Genomic DNA, 17,660 nt, shown 5'->3' on the forward strand with positions numbered 1-17,660 from the left:
GGAGTGGAAGAGAAGGCAGTGAGAAGCCTGTCTCTAGTGAGAGAGCCATGTAGCTTAGAACATTCCCCAGTCAACCCTGGGTAAACATCAAATGAATGAATCTTTCATGGCACACACCAGATTCAAATCCCCGAATAGCAGACCAGTTCATTTGTTTGTTTTTAGGCGAGTCATAATTCAGCTAGGAAAACTTTTTCCAGCTTATCTCCTTACATAGTCTGAGGCTAGTGACACAGGTAAAAGATATTTTAAGAAAACCTGGTTACACTGTTTGATGACTTGTGTGCTTGTAGTTCTCACTTATACCTCCTAAAAAAACCCTTCCAAGCAAAGTAGGTCTCTGGCGAGGCTGTCCTACTCACCCCCGGTGGTAGGTGGTCTCCAAATTGGCTTCCTCAACTCTCCTGTGGGGGAACACCATGCCTTCCACTAAAAGGTAGAATCTAGGTTACCTTGCCTTTCATCGAGGCTGGACTTGTGAATGACTTTGCCAGGAATTCTGTCCAATTCTGGTCCAGTTTTGAAACAGCAACTTCTTACTCACATTTCATTCAGTTCAAATTTTTAGCTCCTTGAAGTGTGTGGCTTTCACTGGGATTGAGGAAATGTATTTTATACCTCTCCTCTGACATCTTCAGCTTTATTTTTTGTGGATAGGTTGTTTCTGGTGCACTCTGTTTGGGAAGTGCTGATAGTTTGTGTTCAGGGGCCACTCTCTGGTTTGCAAAGCATTAGACATATTTTTCTATAAATGATATTTTCAGGTATTGTCTCTGCATGTCAAGGGTTGAATTCTAGTGTCACAAGTGCGAAGGCCCTCATCGCATACATATAGATACATACTATGTTTCTATACAGAGTACGAGCTTTTTGCTTGGGAAAATGAATTGGTCTAACCCAGATTGCTTATGAATAATCTCCAGAGAGAACAGGCTATGGGAGAATTTGTTGGGCTCAATAGCTGTTGAAAAATTGGTTTCTTTAAAAGAAAAAAAATGGAAGCTATTTGCAGATTTCAATTTATATATGAAAATGGAAAACACACTATTTAATTTGTTAATGGAAACCTGGTTCCTGTCTGAAGAGATCTGTGGAGCAGACCTGACTCCATGGCACAAAGATGGTCTTCGGGGGAGAGGCAGCGGTATCGCCCCTGCCTGGGGGCGCATCCTGGCAATTAAACCAGCTACCAACACAGACGACACATGGGGCTCGAGCAGCGTTTGAATTTCTTTTTGATTCTCTGTTGTTTTTGATCATCCTTTTCCCCATTTTTTTGATTAATTAAAATTTTACTGTAATTCCACTTAGATGTTGAACCTGTTACATTTTTAGTTTGAGAATTTTTCAACAAGGATTGTTTTTTTCCCATTCATATTTCCCCCCAGTTACGTCTAGCTTATCTTCTAAATTAGGAAAACAAATGCCGTCTCTTACCAGGCACACAGCAAAAATAGAAGGATTGCTATTACTTGGCACCCACTGGGCTGAAGGCCTGAGGTGGGAGGCTGAGGATCAAAGGCAGGCCCAGGAAGCCTGATCATTTGTATACTGAGTCCACACCCAGACAGCCTCGGCTCTGAGGCAAACAGGGAGGCTGTGTGCATGCTGAATCAAACATGGGAGAACACAGTCTGTGCAAAAATTAAACAACATTTCATCCTTTCTTCCACTGTGATTTCTGAACACCGCAGTGCTTCTGCAACAAAAGTACATCTAAGCACGTACTTCAATCATGAGCAGTCTGGTTTTTCTGTCTGGTTTTGAAGATAAAATTACGAGCTATATATAATAAGCAGATGCATAATGTTTCAATGATATGGGCACATAGATAGCGTGTATCTCCATTAAAGCCATCATACACACTTTTGCACAGGAATAAAGAGAGGAAGAGAATAAAGAACAAATGTTTTTATTGTCAATTTCAGCAGAAGTGGCATTTTCCTTCAAAGCACATAAGTCATTTCACCAGCATCATATAGACCACCATATGGTAAGAGTCGACAGCTGCTACTAAGTTCTAAAAATCTCACCAGAAAATCATACAAAAATAGATACTAAACAAAAGGGACAAAATGAGCAAGTTTGGGACAGTCACCCAGACAATTCACAACTGATTTTAAATTATTTTGATTGGTTTATAAAGATCATCAATTCCTACCTCAAGACATTTGTTATCAGTATTATAAGCCATTACATTAGACTGTAAAACCAGGTAAAACAGTAGGAGAGGGGAGGGCCAGTCCACAGTGCCCTTGGGGAGGTGAGGGGTGTGTATGTGTGTGTGTGTGTGTGAGAGAGAGAGAGAATTATTCTTCAGTGTTTGTTGCACATACATTTGTTAAGGTAAAAGAGGCTTGGGAGAGGCATTAATAACTTTGTTGAAAACTTGCCCTAGAGGAGAAGTTATATTTGAAGATGAATCCTTAAGATGTTCTCACACTTGCCAAGCAGTGGTAGGAAGAGAGAGCAACAATCCAGGAATGTTGATATGTACATCAATTCTACAGGGGCAGAGAGATGATCAATTATTTTCTGATGCTGTTTGAACTAGGAAGAAATATCCTAGAAGTAAAGGGACTGCATAAAAATATACTTCACAGGCATCTGTAGCCATTTTTTCTAAGCCAGCAATGATAGCAATACTTATGAATTACTAAACCTTTTATCATTAGGAGTAATTTTCTTTGAAATTCCATTATGATCACTGTTGCATATGGTTCCTCCTCCAACAGTAAACCTTAGCACTCCCCCTTTCCCTCTCCCTAACACACACACACACGCACAGCCACGTGTACATGCACACATGGCCCTGAAAACCGCCCTTGGTTTATACAGCGTTTCCCATTGAAAACATTGGGACCATAGAATTATGGTCCAATATAAAGAATTAATTGCATAAAGCTCTGTGGGTTGTTGTTTTTTTTTACCTTTATGGACAACTACAGAAGAGTAAAGCAAGAGTCTCTTGCTTTAATGGATTTTCCAAATCTTTGAACCAAAATGATATAAGAAATTATCTACTCCACCCTCTCTGACAAATTTTATCCATAAGAAAGCTGAGGCTCCCAAACTTGAAAATCCAAATCTAACAGTGATTCTTTGCAGCTTAAATCCTTTCCGCAGTTTATTCTCTGCAAACGAAGCACGAGCTCTTCACCCGCAGGGACAAGGCTCTCCCTACATTTTCGCTGCCATCACCCACACCATCTCCCTACTACAAGTTTACTAAGCAGCTCAGAACTGCTGCGAGGTCCCACAGGACACACAGACTGTGGTCTTGAGGCCTTTGCTCAAGATACTGCCTTTTCCGGGGGTACCCTGTTCACCTTCAGCTCTTCTGCCTCAGTGTTAATGCCACGTTCTAGAGCCAAGATCTGATATCATCATGCCTTTGTAGAAGTACTTCAGATTCCCTCTTTGGTGTAGGGACCTGTCTGACCTCATAAGACTATGGGTATCTTGATCCCACTGGCTTGGCCATTGCAATGACCTGTTGACGGGATCCTCTTTCTTTAACCTCTAAGCACTTTGACAATAGAGATTGTGTTTTCCCACCTTTACATTCGTGGCAAGTGTCTGGAGCAAAGTAGTTTCTCAATAAATTTATGGAATGTCTATGGTTATTGCCAAAATAACCTTCTCCCCCCCACTCAATTCTCATCTATATCATAAGCATGGGTCTATTGGATTCATAGAATGATTGAAGTTTAATTTAAAAATTAAATATATGAAGAGTGAAGTTTTGGGTGCACTTTCATATATATCCTTTTAGGCAGATATTTTCAGAAGTAGATTAGTCTTCCTCTGTATAACAAAGCTAATGCTACCCACAGCCAGGCCATGAAAAATAAGTGAAGTAATCCTTGTTAATCATTCAGCAAAGTTCTTGACACATGGCAGCACTAAATTATTGCCATTACAAGTATTTTTACAAATGCATAGTGTTAGGCTTTCTCCTACATATTTCTGCCATTATATTTGACCCTGATTTAAAACTCCAATCTTGAAACTGTTTTTTACTTTCTCCTGAAGAAAATGATTTTCAGGATTCAGGGATAAAATATGCCTAAAGGTGAGAAATAGAACACTGTCCAATTTTTTAAAAAATAGACAAAACTTTATATATTTTAGATATTCAAACTAGGGAAGACAATGTCAAGGGAAACTTTGATCAATGTTTTAAAGCATCTGAGATCTTTTATATAAACATATGACTCATCTTATATACTAAACACATGAGTAGGGACTTCCGCCAAGATGGAGGCATAGGTGGAACCACTGTGCCTTCTCCCACAACCAAGTTTGAACACAACAAAGGTTTGGAGAACTAGGACACACCCAAAGACCAGAAAATGGAATTATACGGAAGTCCGACAACTACGAACCATTCAACGGGACAGTAAGAGAGGCGGAGCCAGCAGCGGAGCAGGGTCGGGCAGGATAGATCCCCGACCTAGGCGTGCAGGCAGCCCGGAACCAGTCGGGGTGTGAGGCAGACTGACTGTGGTCGCACATTCGCACACAGTGAGACAGAACACGCAGGCCCCCAGGGGGCGAACCCAGTGGTGGAGGGCTGACGGCGGTGGCACACTCGCATGCAGAGGAACTAGGCACGTGGGCCTGGTGACGGTGGTGGCTGCGGCGCCGGGGCCGCGGCGGCAGGCGACAGACGGGAAGCCATTGTCCCTCCTTGACCCCACCCCCACATACAACGTCACAACCCAGCGACTTAGTTGCCCTGTTCTAGTGAACACTTTAGGGCTCTGATCCTGCTATGGAACAGGAACGAACAGCCCAAAAGATGGTGCAAGAACTCAAAGTCCCAGAGCCAATAACTCTAAGCGACCGAGAAATTGCCAGCCTCTCAGAAGCACAATTCAAGACACTATTTATCAGGATGCTCACAGAACTGGTAGATTATAGTCACAAATTAGAGGAACATAGTCACAAATTAGAGGAACATATGAAGGCTAAACTAATTGAAATGAAGGGAGATGCACAGGAAACCAATAGTGATGGAAAGGAAACTGGGACTCAAATCAATGGAATGGACCAGAAGGAAGAACAAAACATCCCACCAGAAAGGAATGAAGAAATGAGAATTCAAAAAAATGAGGAGAGGCTTAGGAACCTCCAGGACATCTTTAAACGTTCCAACATCCGGATTATAGGGGTACCAGAAGGGGGAAAGAAACAGCCACGAGTGGAAAACGTATTTGAACAAATAATAAAGGAGAACTTCCCCAGTCTGGCAAAGGAAATAGACTTCCAGGAAATCCAGGAAGCTCAGAGAGTGCCAAAGAAGTTGGACCCAAGAAGGAACACACCAAGGCACATCATAATTACATTAGCCAAGACCAAAATGAAGGAGAGAATCCTAGAAGCATCAAGGGATAAGGGGACAGTCACCTACAAAGGAGTACCCATCAGACTGTCAGCGGATTTCTCAAAAGAGACCTTCCAGGCAAGAAGGGGCTGGAAAGAAGTATTCCAAGTCATGAAATCCAAAGACCTACAGCCAAGATTGCTTTATCCAGCAAAACTTTCATTTAGAATGGAAGGACAGATAAAGTGCTTCTCAGACAAGGTCAAGTTCAAGGAGTTCATCATCACCAAGCCTTTATTATATGAAATGCTAAAGGGACTTATATAAGAAAAAGAAGATGAAGAATATGAACAGTGAAAGGACAGAAAACACACAGTTATTAACAACCACACCTAAAACAAAAGCAAACCAAGAGGACAGCTAGATCAGGAATGGAACCATAGAAATGAAGAACACATGGAGGGTTAGAAACAGGGGGGTGGGAGGGGGAGAAGGGAGGAGAAGGCACAGAAAATAGCATAGATGGTAGGTAGAAAATAGATGGGGGGAGGGCGAGAATAGTGGGGGAAATGTAGAATCTAAAGAACTTGAGACACGTGGTTATAAACTAAGGGGGGAAGAATGGTGAGGGAGGGAGTGTGCGGGTGGAGGGGAATGAAGAGGGGAATAGAACAACTGTAATGGTATAATCAATAAAATATATAAAAAAAATAAACACATGAGTAAAAGGAGTAAATGGGGATAACAGAGAATCTGGGTAATTACCAGTTAAGATTGGTTTATAGAGAATTCCAGCAAGTATGGACCCCTAATCTTCCATGAAATAGTAAAGAATAATTTTAAAAATTCAGTTTTGCCCTGGCTGGTGTAGCTCAGTGGATTGAGCACGGGCCTGTGAACCAGACAATCGCGGTTCGATTCCCAGTCAGGGCACAAGCCTGGGTTGCAGGCCAGTTCCCAGCAGGGGACACACAAGAGGCAACCATACATTGATATTTCTCTCCCTCTCTCCTTCCCTTCCCTTCTAAAGATAAATACATAAAATCGTTTTTAAAAGAATCAGTCTTATCATCTGTAGAATTTTTTTCTATGAAGTATGACATGATATTAACTTTAAAAAAGCCTTGACTATTTTTTGTATAAATCCTAAAAGAAAAACTTTAGTATAATAAAATCTAAACTATTTTTCTAAAATGTATAGGTAAAAAATAAAAGCATAATCTCGAACTAATTATATTTAATCATAACTCACAATACAAAAATCATGGTTTGCACTGATAAATATGTCATGTACTGTATTTTATTAACAAAAAAAAAATGGATAAAGTTCCATGGGGGGAGAGTAGAAATTAGAAAAAGAAGTGTTATTTGTTCTCTGAGAACATATATCATTTTGAACTTCCCTTCTGGCTTTCTGGCAACTTCCAATTTTAAATTCCATCCAGAGGCGTAGCCTACATAACATAAAACTCAGATGGCAGTGTGTGAGTGTTTCTATTTGCTTTGGCAGACCTCTCATCTCTGTTAACAAGACTTGGGTAACAGATAAAAACCAATAAAATTATAGTTGGTTACAAAAGACTACAGTCCTAGTTTATTCAGGGTTTTATATTCCACCTCCCAGGGAACAAAAATTCCACAGATTTTATGCCCTTTGGGGTGGGCCAGCTCCGTCACTTGGACAAATGAAGGAAGAAGATTTACACATTGTTCTTGGTGATTGTCCCAGGTGTTTACTTTCTTAAAAAAATAGGAACATAGCTACTTTAGATTTTCTAGGGAAATCCACGTATTCTCAGGGTGGCATCTCAGTTTCTTCATCTAAGATCTCTGTGTTGTTTGGTTTCAGTGCCTTCACAAAGCCATCTTTTAGGTCATTCTCCAACTATCCGTATTTAAGCCAGTGGTTTATACATATTCCCATGTGTATTCGCAGATTTTTTTAAAATTTTATTTTAGGATTCTCTAAGGAGTAATTATACTTAAATCTTTTATTCAAGCTCAATAAACAATATCAAAATGCAAGTAAAAGGGATGTTACATAGAAAGCCTTGAATCTGTTCTTGTTTTTATTCAGTAAATCATTTTCAAATGTCCACTCTTTAACTCTTACTGTTAACAAATTGCAACATACCCAACATCTGATTGCATCATCTGGATGTCTTCACTGAGACAGAGAACAAGTCTTTTAAAATGAAATGAAGTTTGACCTGCCCATCTATGATTTACCAATTTGCAAATACACATAATGAGCTTTTCAATATTCTCATAGTTAGTCAATGTGCTTTTACCCACTTGAAGTCTCTTGAAACCCTGAAGCTGATGTGTCCATCTGAACGCAGTGACGTGCATCTCTATAGTCGTGTGCATGTGTGTTACTGTTGAACCTACTGTAAATCTCATTGCCTAGACCGTGCAGCCTGCAGCGTCACCATGACCTTGTCCGTGTTAGCGTTTCAGCACTGGCTCACTGTCTAGCACACTGGCATTGCATTAATTTGGAAGAATCTATATAACACTAATGTGAAAGAGCATCCCAACTGCCCAATTTTAAAAACACAATCTTTATGTCCTTGAAAAAGAAAGGCAGTGGATAGATTATGATTTGATGTGTGTGGAGACTTCGGAGCGTATGAAGAAAGGGGGGGAAAATTCCACATTGGCACCCGGAGAAGACAGGCACAAGCAACTCTGTAGAGAAGGATGGCAAGGCATCTCTTGAAATTCACTTGGAATAGAGTCTTGATTATCAACAGAAAGGGTAGAGCTGAAGTTGAAAAAAATGTTTTCATAAAAGATTTTGTGACATCCAAAGTGAGCACAATCCATGCTGCTTTGGAGAACAAAGTGCAGCTGAAAACAAGCCATGGAAGAGGTCTTCTCCCCACTGACACCGGGCGGCCTTTCCCTGGTGGCACTTGAGTTGAGGTCAGGAGGCGACTTTCCTCCAATCTGAGAGTTTCTTTCTGTTAATATTTAAGTTCATTCTATTTGCATTTACTGGTGTGCTAGATATGTTTGTTCTCAGTTCTTATGTGATTGGTTGTTCACCTGTTTTCTAAATTATCTATTTTTTATTTATGATATCTGCATTTTGTTTTGGTTGTATTTCCCAACCGATGGCTTGGAGGGTACATACTTGATTTTAAGATCCTTGGAGTTGATCTTTATAAATGTTAACACTGAACTTAATGCTCGTCTTTTTTTCCGTTTTACAGAGTGTATATGGACCGTACCCTTTAAGCAATGAATAAAGCGCAACATTTACACTTTTCCACACTTTCTTCCTTCACTCCATCTCCTGATTTTGGTTATGTTATTTAGTTAAATTTTTCCTACAGATATCTTTATATTGTGAACAAATGTATTTAAACATTTATTGCTTGATTTGTCTGTGTGAAGCAATAGTAATCAACTCCTCAATATGAAAAATTAGAAAGCCTAATTATCCACCATTCTGAACCTTCAAAACTTTATTAATTATGCCTTTATACATTTTCAAAGATTTGAACACTTACATTCTGCTCTAAAACCATAATCCTTACATTTGTTATTGTTAATGCTGGTTCTGAACAGATTAGTTACCACCAGTCCTTTCCACCATGTCCCCTTCAGAGGAACCAGAGCTGAAGGATGCTTCCACAGATTGTCTTCACAGTGAGACCCTGTCATTGTCATAAAGGAGTAGTGAGTCCATCAGAGGTATGCCCTACTTTTTGAAAACCATTATATATCAGGTGGGTGAATTTTAGCTGCAAATAAGAGAAATCAAACTACTAGGACACGCATTATCTTGTGTCAGAAAAAAATCAGCTGATAGGCATTTGTTTTGCAGGGTGGTTATTCAGTGGAACAAAGACATTACTAAGAGCTCAGATTGCTTGCATTTTTTCCAACTGTTCAGTTTGGCATGGAGTACAGTTCTAGAGACAACCATATAGTTCTAAGAGTCATGTGCAGATTATAATGTTCAGAGGCAATAAAGGGGCTCACCAACCTGTGTTCCTTTTTAAGGTGAACAGAAATCTCCCAGAAGCACATGATCATGTCCACTTTCTAGAGTTATGTAATTTCTCAATGTGAAAACAGCCACTGGCAAAGACAAATTATGATGATGGGTCAAAATGAATCATAATTAACCTCTGAAGGTCATGGCAACTTCATATCTACACAATCCCAGGGTCTGTTGGCAAAGAATAAAGCCGGGGGCGGCAGCATAGGGAGGGCGTGGCTGGAAGAAAAGGCAAGCAAGTAGACAACCGGTGGTTCTTCTATAACTAAGACATTCTCAGAATGCTACAGTGTTTGTCTGCCTTTGGCACTGTTCTCCTGGATTTGACATCTATTCTCATAATTGTGTGGCACGTTAGCATAACCATTTCTCAGCTCCACTGGAGATAGAGTTTATTTCCTTTTTTTTTTTTTGTCCTCTTTGTTCATTCTGGTGGGGTTTAGAGAAAATCACGAGAAAAAAAAACATTTTAATCTGCTGTCTGTCAAACTAGATGTCAATGCAATGGATATTTTACTAGAGATAATTAACTAGAAAAGCTGTAGAGGAATCTTAGCAATACACTAGAAGGAAGAACATAAACAGAATTTTTCTTAGAAAAGTAGGAATGCTTCCTTTATCTGAGACTGACCATTTCTCTACTTAAATATTACAGAGACAAAAACTTTATTTCTTTTACTAAGAAGAGATAAAAGTGGATCATATAATTCCGTGCATCTTTTTTTCTTTCGATGGAATTCAACACTTGGAAAATTTAAATACTCCTTACTCTGTTTTTTTTTTCCAGTCTCCTCCAGAAAGTAGAAATCTTGGTTCAAGCAGTCCTGGGACTCAGACCTGGAATAATTTGTTTGGTGATGGGAGGGGACAAAGTGGGGTTTGGTCTCCACCCTATTGCTGGTCTCCTGTGGGGACACTTAGGTGGGCGTTTTAGTAATAAGAGGACCTGTATTTATCCTTTTTATTACCATTTCTGGGGCAGAGATTAAAGGATGATGCTGAAATCTTCTCACAACCTTTCAATCCCATTAAACTTCACCCAGGGGAAATACCATTAGACCTTAAACAAAGGAACAAGTTCCTCCCTAAATAGATTAGAGGACATACATCAAGCAAGCAAGATTTCCAAACAAAGGAATCCCAAGCAGGGTTATTTCTTCTCCTTCAATGCAAGCAAAGCAGGTATTTTAAAGGGAAGGATGCAGTGACCCTTGGCCAACTTGCTTCAGAGAAAGGGCTATGGTCTCAGTGCACTGCGTTAATGATAGTAATAGGGATAAATCACTACATGACTAAAGTCATATACCAAAAAGCATTTCCTGACATCTCGTAGAGAAACACACTACGCAGACACTGAGATCACTAAGCACTAGGAGCTGGGCTAGGAGATCGACCCATCACCCTTTCGACATTGTGTTACTATAACTTTATCAGTACCCACAATTCTCTGAGGCTGAGGGATTTTCGGGTGGCATATGCATGCCCAAGCCAAACAATGCCCAAGCCAAACAAAGCCCTCAAAATTGGTTGATCTTCACCCCTTCTCCATAAATTTTTGCCACGACGAACTTAAACTGATTAGGCACAGAACCCACTGTTGAGAGTGAGGCAGCAGCTTCGGGTGAAAGCAGGATTCTGGGAACTGCTCAGGTGGTAACACTCAGACTCCACAGACTAAACCTAAGATGACACAGGCGGCAGGGACCCAGGCATCCAGCACTTGACTGCTGTACAGTAGATGGGCCCAGTGACCAATTTCATCAAAAAGTAGAATCAGAGGGAATCTCAGAACTACTCTGATACTACGCTCGTGGTCCTGGAGTAATAAGTAAAAGCCAGCCAAATGGGAAACCTAAAAAATACAAAAAAAATTCCTCTTTGTGGCAAATGCTTAGAGAATTAGATATATTCACTGATTAAATGACAAACGTGGTCTGTGGAGTATCACTTTGAAAATAACCTAAATTTAATGCTTAACATTATGGAAACATTGAATTTTTTAATGCTTTTTAAAATTGTTATTCAGGAGGTGTTTTTGATCTTGGATTTTTTTTCTGTGTTCCATCATTGCCATCTTACATTTCTGTAGGAGAATAACATAGCTTTTTGAACATTTTATGGGTACTCTCTACACTAGAAAGGCCCTAAAGAGGAAACAGGACACGTTAACTACCATGATTTATTTATTTTGAGCCTCCTTCATCATTCCAATCCCTAAAGTCTAATCAACAGAAACTACTTGATTTTAACATCTGCCAACATACTTTTTATAGCTTTATTGTCCTTAAATTGAAAGAAAGCTCACATTCTCTCTGAAGAGAAAAAGATGTCTGCTTTTAAACTGTTGAAGTATCTAGATAATTATCTCATAGTTTCCCTACAGATCTATATGCACAAAGCCAAAGCAACTACATAATAAGTTTAAGGGCTCAAAAAACTAAAACACAAGATTTTCCCGTTTCTATGGTATCCATCTCCATGGTGCCTGGTTAAAGGACACATGCGTGACCCAACAGGTCTGTTACCTCTGATTTATGCCGGTATTGCTAATTACACTTTATACCATGTACACCAGACTCCTGGTTGAATCTTACATTTTAAAACAATTATTTCCTCATGCTGTTCTCCTTGGGAAACAGGGACATTATTCTGTCCACAATGTGCGATTATTTCTAAACCACCAATTTAAAATGGCCCATCTCATTTCTTCTTCTGCCCATTTCTTCTTTATCAGTCTGAGTCTATGAGAGTGATCGAAGACAGCTTGTAGTAGTGATAGAAACACCGTTCCCTTTAAACCACAGAACCCAGTCGAGAGTTTTCATTTTACCACTGGTTACTCTTTTTCTTCCAATTAAATCCAAAGCTCATCTTTCACTATGGCTGGGCATATGCTTTTAAGCTATTGTTAGTCGCATGTGTGAAAGTAAACACTGAGTGATGAAAATTCAATGAGAGAACACATTAACATAAAACAATTTAGTAGAATGAGTCAAAAGAAAATGATAGCCATAACAGTGCTATTGCTATAGAAGATAGATAAATTAATTTGATCTAAAATTGGAATCAGAATGAATTCTGCATCTACTCTAGCATTATGGTAATGGGCCTGAAATGAATTAGCCCCCAAACACTTACTAGGCACCAGGCACTGTTCTAAGACTTTGCATATATTAACTCATCCAAGAATCTTAATATCAATCCCCAAAGGTAAGTTATTAGCCTCATTTTACCACGGGGAAAAAAAGGAGGCTCATAGAGGTTAAGTGACTTGCCCAAAGCTACACAGCTAGTGCATGTTGGAGCCTGAACAGGAACTGAGACTGTCTGGCTCCAGACCCTGTGGTTTCCACCACCAGCTCGCTGCAAACTGTGATAATCGTAAAGAAATTATAGGAGAGAAAAGAAGTAAAAATGAGTCAGTCCCAGAAAATGGGACTGACTCAAAAATACTCCAGTGTTGAAGTATTTTTCTTCGCATAGTTTTATTACTCCTCCCGGCGGCAACATTGATTCCTGGGCCCACCCATGGTTGCTGTTTTGTTTTGTTATGTTTTGCCATGGATTCTCCCCAATTTGATCTTGTTTCTTCTCATGCTTAATTCTCCCCACCCCAACAATCTTCGCCTTAGAGAAATCAAGCGATCTCAGAACATTGGCCCGAGAAAAGATGCAGTGAAGACACACTGAAGTTCGTCATGAGGAAAACAAATTTTTGAAATTTCAGTTCTTTTTGCAGGGAAATTTAGGAATTTTAGTCTTTTTTTAAATGTTCTTTTTTTTTAATCATCTGAAAGTGATAAAAACTTTCAGATGATAAAAAAGGCAGTGGGTCAGCTAAGAAAGCACTTAGGATAGATGACCATGAAACTCGTTGTTCTAACTGGTTCACTTTGGGGAACCAAATCGGTGCTGTCAATTATGCTGGAATGGCAGACAAGCAAGGAGACTGAGCTGGGCAAGCTGGGATATGCCATGGTACTACCTCCAGACACTGAAGAGGCAGAAATGTGTTTGAAGTGGGAGAAAGAAATGCTGTTTCATCTTGATGGTGGAGATTTTTTAATGTATGCTAAGTATGCTTGCATTTGTTTCCAGACTTACTCATTCCCTAGGCTCATAATCTCCAACTTTATTTATTATTACTAGTATCAATTTATTGACTGAGAAATTGCTATAGAACTGGCACTGTAATGAGGACTTAATTTATATTGTTTCATTTAAGCCTCGCAACAATGCCACAAGGTAGGTATTATGATTACAATTGTTTTGGAAACAAAAAAAAATTGAAGTGACTCGGCCAAGGTCACACAGCCTGCAAACTGAAGAACCAAGGCTTGCATGCAGTTGTGGGCACAGCCCATACTCTAGGGCACCATATTTTGTTCTTCTCAAAGCATTTGACCTTAAAATACTTGTTAACAAATAATATGTTGGTTTTTCTCCAGCAAGAGCTGGTGGGGTGCAATCAGCTTTATAGAGAATATAGTGTAACCACTATCTCACAGATAAATTCATTACTGTAGGAAAAATATAAAAATGTGGTGGCTAATATTAAAATAATGAACAAAATCCCAAGTACATATTCAGACAAAAAAGCAGGATCCATGGCATTATTCAGACACAACACACACTGCTGTGGCTGAAGTTAATGGTCACACAGCACAGAGATCACATGGCGTCTGTTCACTTCTTCACGTCAAACTCTTCCATCACTTTAAGAATTGTATAAATATGCTTATGCAATACCTTACATTTATGTGGTGTTTCCTACATATGAGGCACTGTTCTTACCTCTTTTCTTATATTAATTCAATTTTTCCTTGACAAGAATCCTGAGATAAAAACTATTATAAACCTAATTTTGCAGAAGAGGAATAATGGACAGAGTTGTGAACTTATGCAGCCAGGATTCAGCCTGAGCTCTGCCCAGGTCTGTGCTAGCAATCACGGAGCCACACCGATCTTCAGAGCACTTTTCACAAGCTTGTTACTGGTATGTGCTGAGATAGGAAATAAAAGAAACAATCTTATAAAATACATTCTTGTTCCATCTTATTTGTTTCCTGGGATACATACACATATTTCTTAAAATCTATAGGAAGTAAAAGTGATTATGTGTGTGTGAGGGGTATAGAGAAAAGTAGACATCATCCCCATGATAAATTGGATAAAATCAAGAATGAGCATCTGAACTGATGTTTAAGCACAGGGAAGGTTAAAAAAATGATACGCATAAATAAACACATGCATTCTCTCTATTGCCATACTGCACACGTGACATTGCCAACTGAGCTTTGAGACTGAGTTTTTACTTTGTTTTTCTTGTTTTCCGCTGTATTCCTCCTCGTGTGTGTGACACGAGCTTCAGTTGCCTAGATGCAAGTGTCTAGATGTTAGGTCCTCAGAGTGAGGTCTGAGGCTCTGCAGCATCCACATCTCTGGGCCGAGGGAGAGACCCGGAGTTCCTGTCCCTGCCTGACTCCCCTGATTCTGCTCTCCAACAAGATCCCTGGTGATTCTTGTGCATAGGAAAGTTTGAGAAGCATTGGTCTACAAAAACATGTTGAAATCCTTCACTGATGAGAAATAGTCTTCTTTTTACATTTTTAGAGCTAATCAGATGGAGGAAAGGCCAAAGCCAGTCATCTCTCTGTGGGGAGGGGAAGCAGTGGGAGGCAGGAGAAGTGCTTGGACGATGAGAAATAAACTACTGCTCAGTTTCTTGCCTACTCCACCACCACCCTCTCATCAACCCCCAATCACCACCCATGCCCTCTGCCAACTCACAGCACGATTATACAGCCACATAGAATGATGAAGTCCGTAATGTTTGCGTCCAGGACAGTGGAATACAAAGATGCAATTTCAGAACCCTACAAGGCAGTATTGGTAAAAGGAAGTTTTTCTTAATCCAATTCACCTACACAAGGAATCTGTGGGCTAATTAACCAGCCCAAATCTCCCAAACAGTTCAAAATGTAAAAGTAAAGTGAGATTGAGAGTTATTGAGTATCTACTATGCACTTTCTATACAAAGTATCACTAAATCCTCAAAATAAATTGATGAAGTTTCTATCTCCACTTAACAGACTAGGACACTGAAGAACAGATAGCCAAATAAAATTGCCATCAATCACACAGTAATTTGAGGCTGCTAGGTTTCAACTCTGGTTTTCTTGACTACTAACGAGTGCTCTGCTCCCCAAAGCTGGTGGTGTAAAAGAAAGCAGGCAGCCAGTCTCATAAAACTGAGTACCTTCTGCCTTACCTTTCTATTTCTGTTTTGCTTTGACTTGATGAGAATTGTTTCTATGTTGCAATTCTGGTGAATTCTTTTCTGAAGACGGGACATTTTACTTCAGTGAAAAATATGAAAGATGTGTAAGATGAGGTTCCTGCCACCAGCTTATAGTTCGACTGAGCAGAAAAGTTAGCCTCTTGTCAAAAACAAAGACATGTTATGCATACTGTGTCATCGGCTATTAACAGGGAGCAGTCCAGAGAGGACATCAACTAGTCATTGAAGTCATCTGAGAAATCGTTAAAAGGAGATGAACCTTGGGATAAAATCTAGGATTCCACACTCACTCCTAAAGTTAATAAGACTTTAGACCTTTTGTACCATACCCTTGAGAGATTAGGCTTATTTTTTTTTATTTGTGCTTCCAGTTAAGATTGCATTTGGACAGGAATTCCATGGCTAAAATAATAAAAATAATTTTTATTTTGTTTTTAATAAAAGTGAGTTGGTAAGGTCATGAACTGGAGGGAGTCGGCACATGGAGCAGGTGGAAAGGGAACAGGGTGTTGAAAGGTCTAGAGTGCATGCCATAGGAAAACTTAATTCCTCTCAAAATGTTGCACGGGATTGGCCATGATCAGCATTGATAACGTTGGCCAATCTGTCACAAGTACTGACAAGTCAAAATTACAGACTGTTTGAAGTGGAATGTTTAATAAAAAACCTCGCCCTGGCTGGTGTAGCTTAGTGGATTGAGCGCAGGCCTGTGAACCACACAATTGCGGTTCGATTCCCAGGCCGGGTACATGCCTGGGTTGCAGGCCAGTCCCCATCAGGGGACTCATGAGAGGCAACCATACATTGATAATTCTCTCCCTCCCTCCTTCCCTTCCCCTCTAAAGATAAATAAATGAAATCTAAAAAAAAAAAAAAACTGTTGGAGCAAGAGTGTTCAATCCTTGGCTGAATTCATACTGTGTCTGGCCAACTCCACTTCCTCAGGCATCAAGTGCTCGTGGTGATATGGGTCTCACATTGATCGTGTTTGAAATGTTACCAGAGCAGATCCTTCTGCAAAGCCCTCCGGACAATTAACCAGTGACCTAACCTACGGATGTCTGTTGCCTGGGCTCCTGAGGAACAAGTGTCTAAAGGAATTCCTAGGTGGTTATGCTTATGCTGCTTTGGGGACTATGAGAGTTTGGGACCTTTAAAGCTTTTGATCCTGGAAAGGAAAGAAGCATAAATAAGGGATCTAAGAGAACAGTTATTGAGAGTCAGCACTGGGGTTGAAATCCTTGTGCATTAGTTGTGATGTGGAGCATGTTACATAACTTCTCTGTTAGTGCAACAAGCCTTTACCCTGTACCTATCATATATGCTCAGTGTAATGCTCAGTTGGAAAAATTATTAACTGATATGGCTGTTGTGAATTTTAAATCGGATAGTATTTCTAAATTCTTTAATTCAGTATCTAAAACATAGTAATTGCTCAATAAAGGGTAGCTATCATGTTATGAAAATAATCAAATGTACTCTTTCACATCTTTGTTAAGAAGTGCAGTATTGCCTTGGTCTGGGAGCTCAGTTGGTTGGAGTGTCGTCCCGATGCACCCAGGTTGTGGGTTCGATCCCTAATCAGGATACATGCAAGAACCAACCAATTACTCCGTGAATAGATGGAACAAGAAAAATCAATGTTTCTCTCTCTCTTCTTCTCTCTCTCTCAAAAACATTAGTAAAAAAGCACAATCTATTTTTAAATTGAAATAATTGTAGAATACCCATGTGCAAAGATGTGGCCTGTACCATCCAGATTTGTAACATAAAGTACATATCAAATCCCCTTTCCCAGACCTGCAAGAGCCAATTTCAGTTTTTTGGTGTTGTACTGGAATTTTGCTGAATTTAATATCGTTCCAATAATAATAATAATATTGTATTTTTATGTAGCTTGAAAAAACATTTTTCACATTCATTAACTCTAAATGAATTATTGCCAGTAGGTTTGGAAATCTCCTTGGTTTATAGAAATTTTGGTATGTAAGATTTATTTTAAATGAATTTGGCTTGAA

At 39.6% G+C, this 17,660-nt stretch overlaps 1 long non-coding RNA gene across 1 annotated transcript; it reads left to right on the forward strand.

The window, feature by feature from the left end:
• The first annotated feature begins 6,936 nt into the window (after positions 1-6,936).
• Positions 6,937-10,337, forward strand: LOC118974431 (uncharacterized). The gene is made up of 3 exons (XR_005063896.1): positions 6,937-7,045; positions 8,945-9,031; positions 10,129-10,337. It is a non-coding gene; the product is annotated as an uncharacterized LOC118974431 (long non-coding RNA).
• Positions 10,338-17,660: the final 7,323 nt, after the last annotated feature.

This window comes from Sturnira hondurensis, unplaced genomic scaffold (genome assembly GCF_014824575.4).
Source record: "Sturnira hondurensis isolate 20B ecotype Veracruz unplaced genomic scaffold, ASM1482457v3 Scaffold0019428, whole genome shotgun sequence".
Taxonomy (NCBI): domain Eukaryota; kingdom Metazoa; phylum Chordata; class Mammalia; order Chiroptera; family Phyllostomidae; genus Sturnira; species Sturnira hondurensis.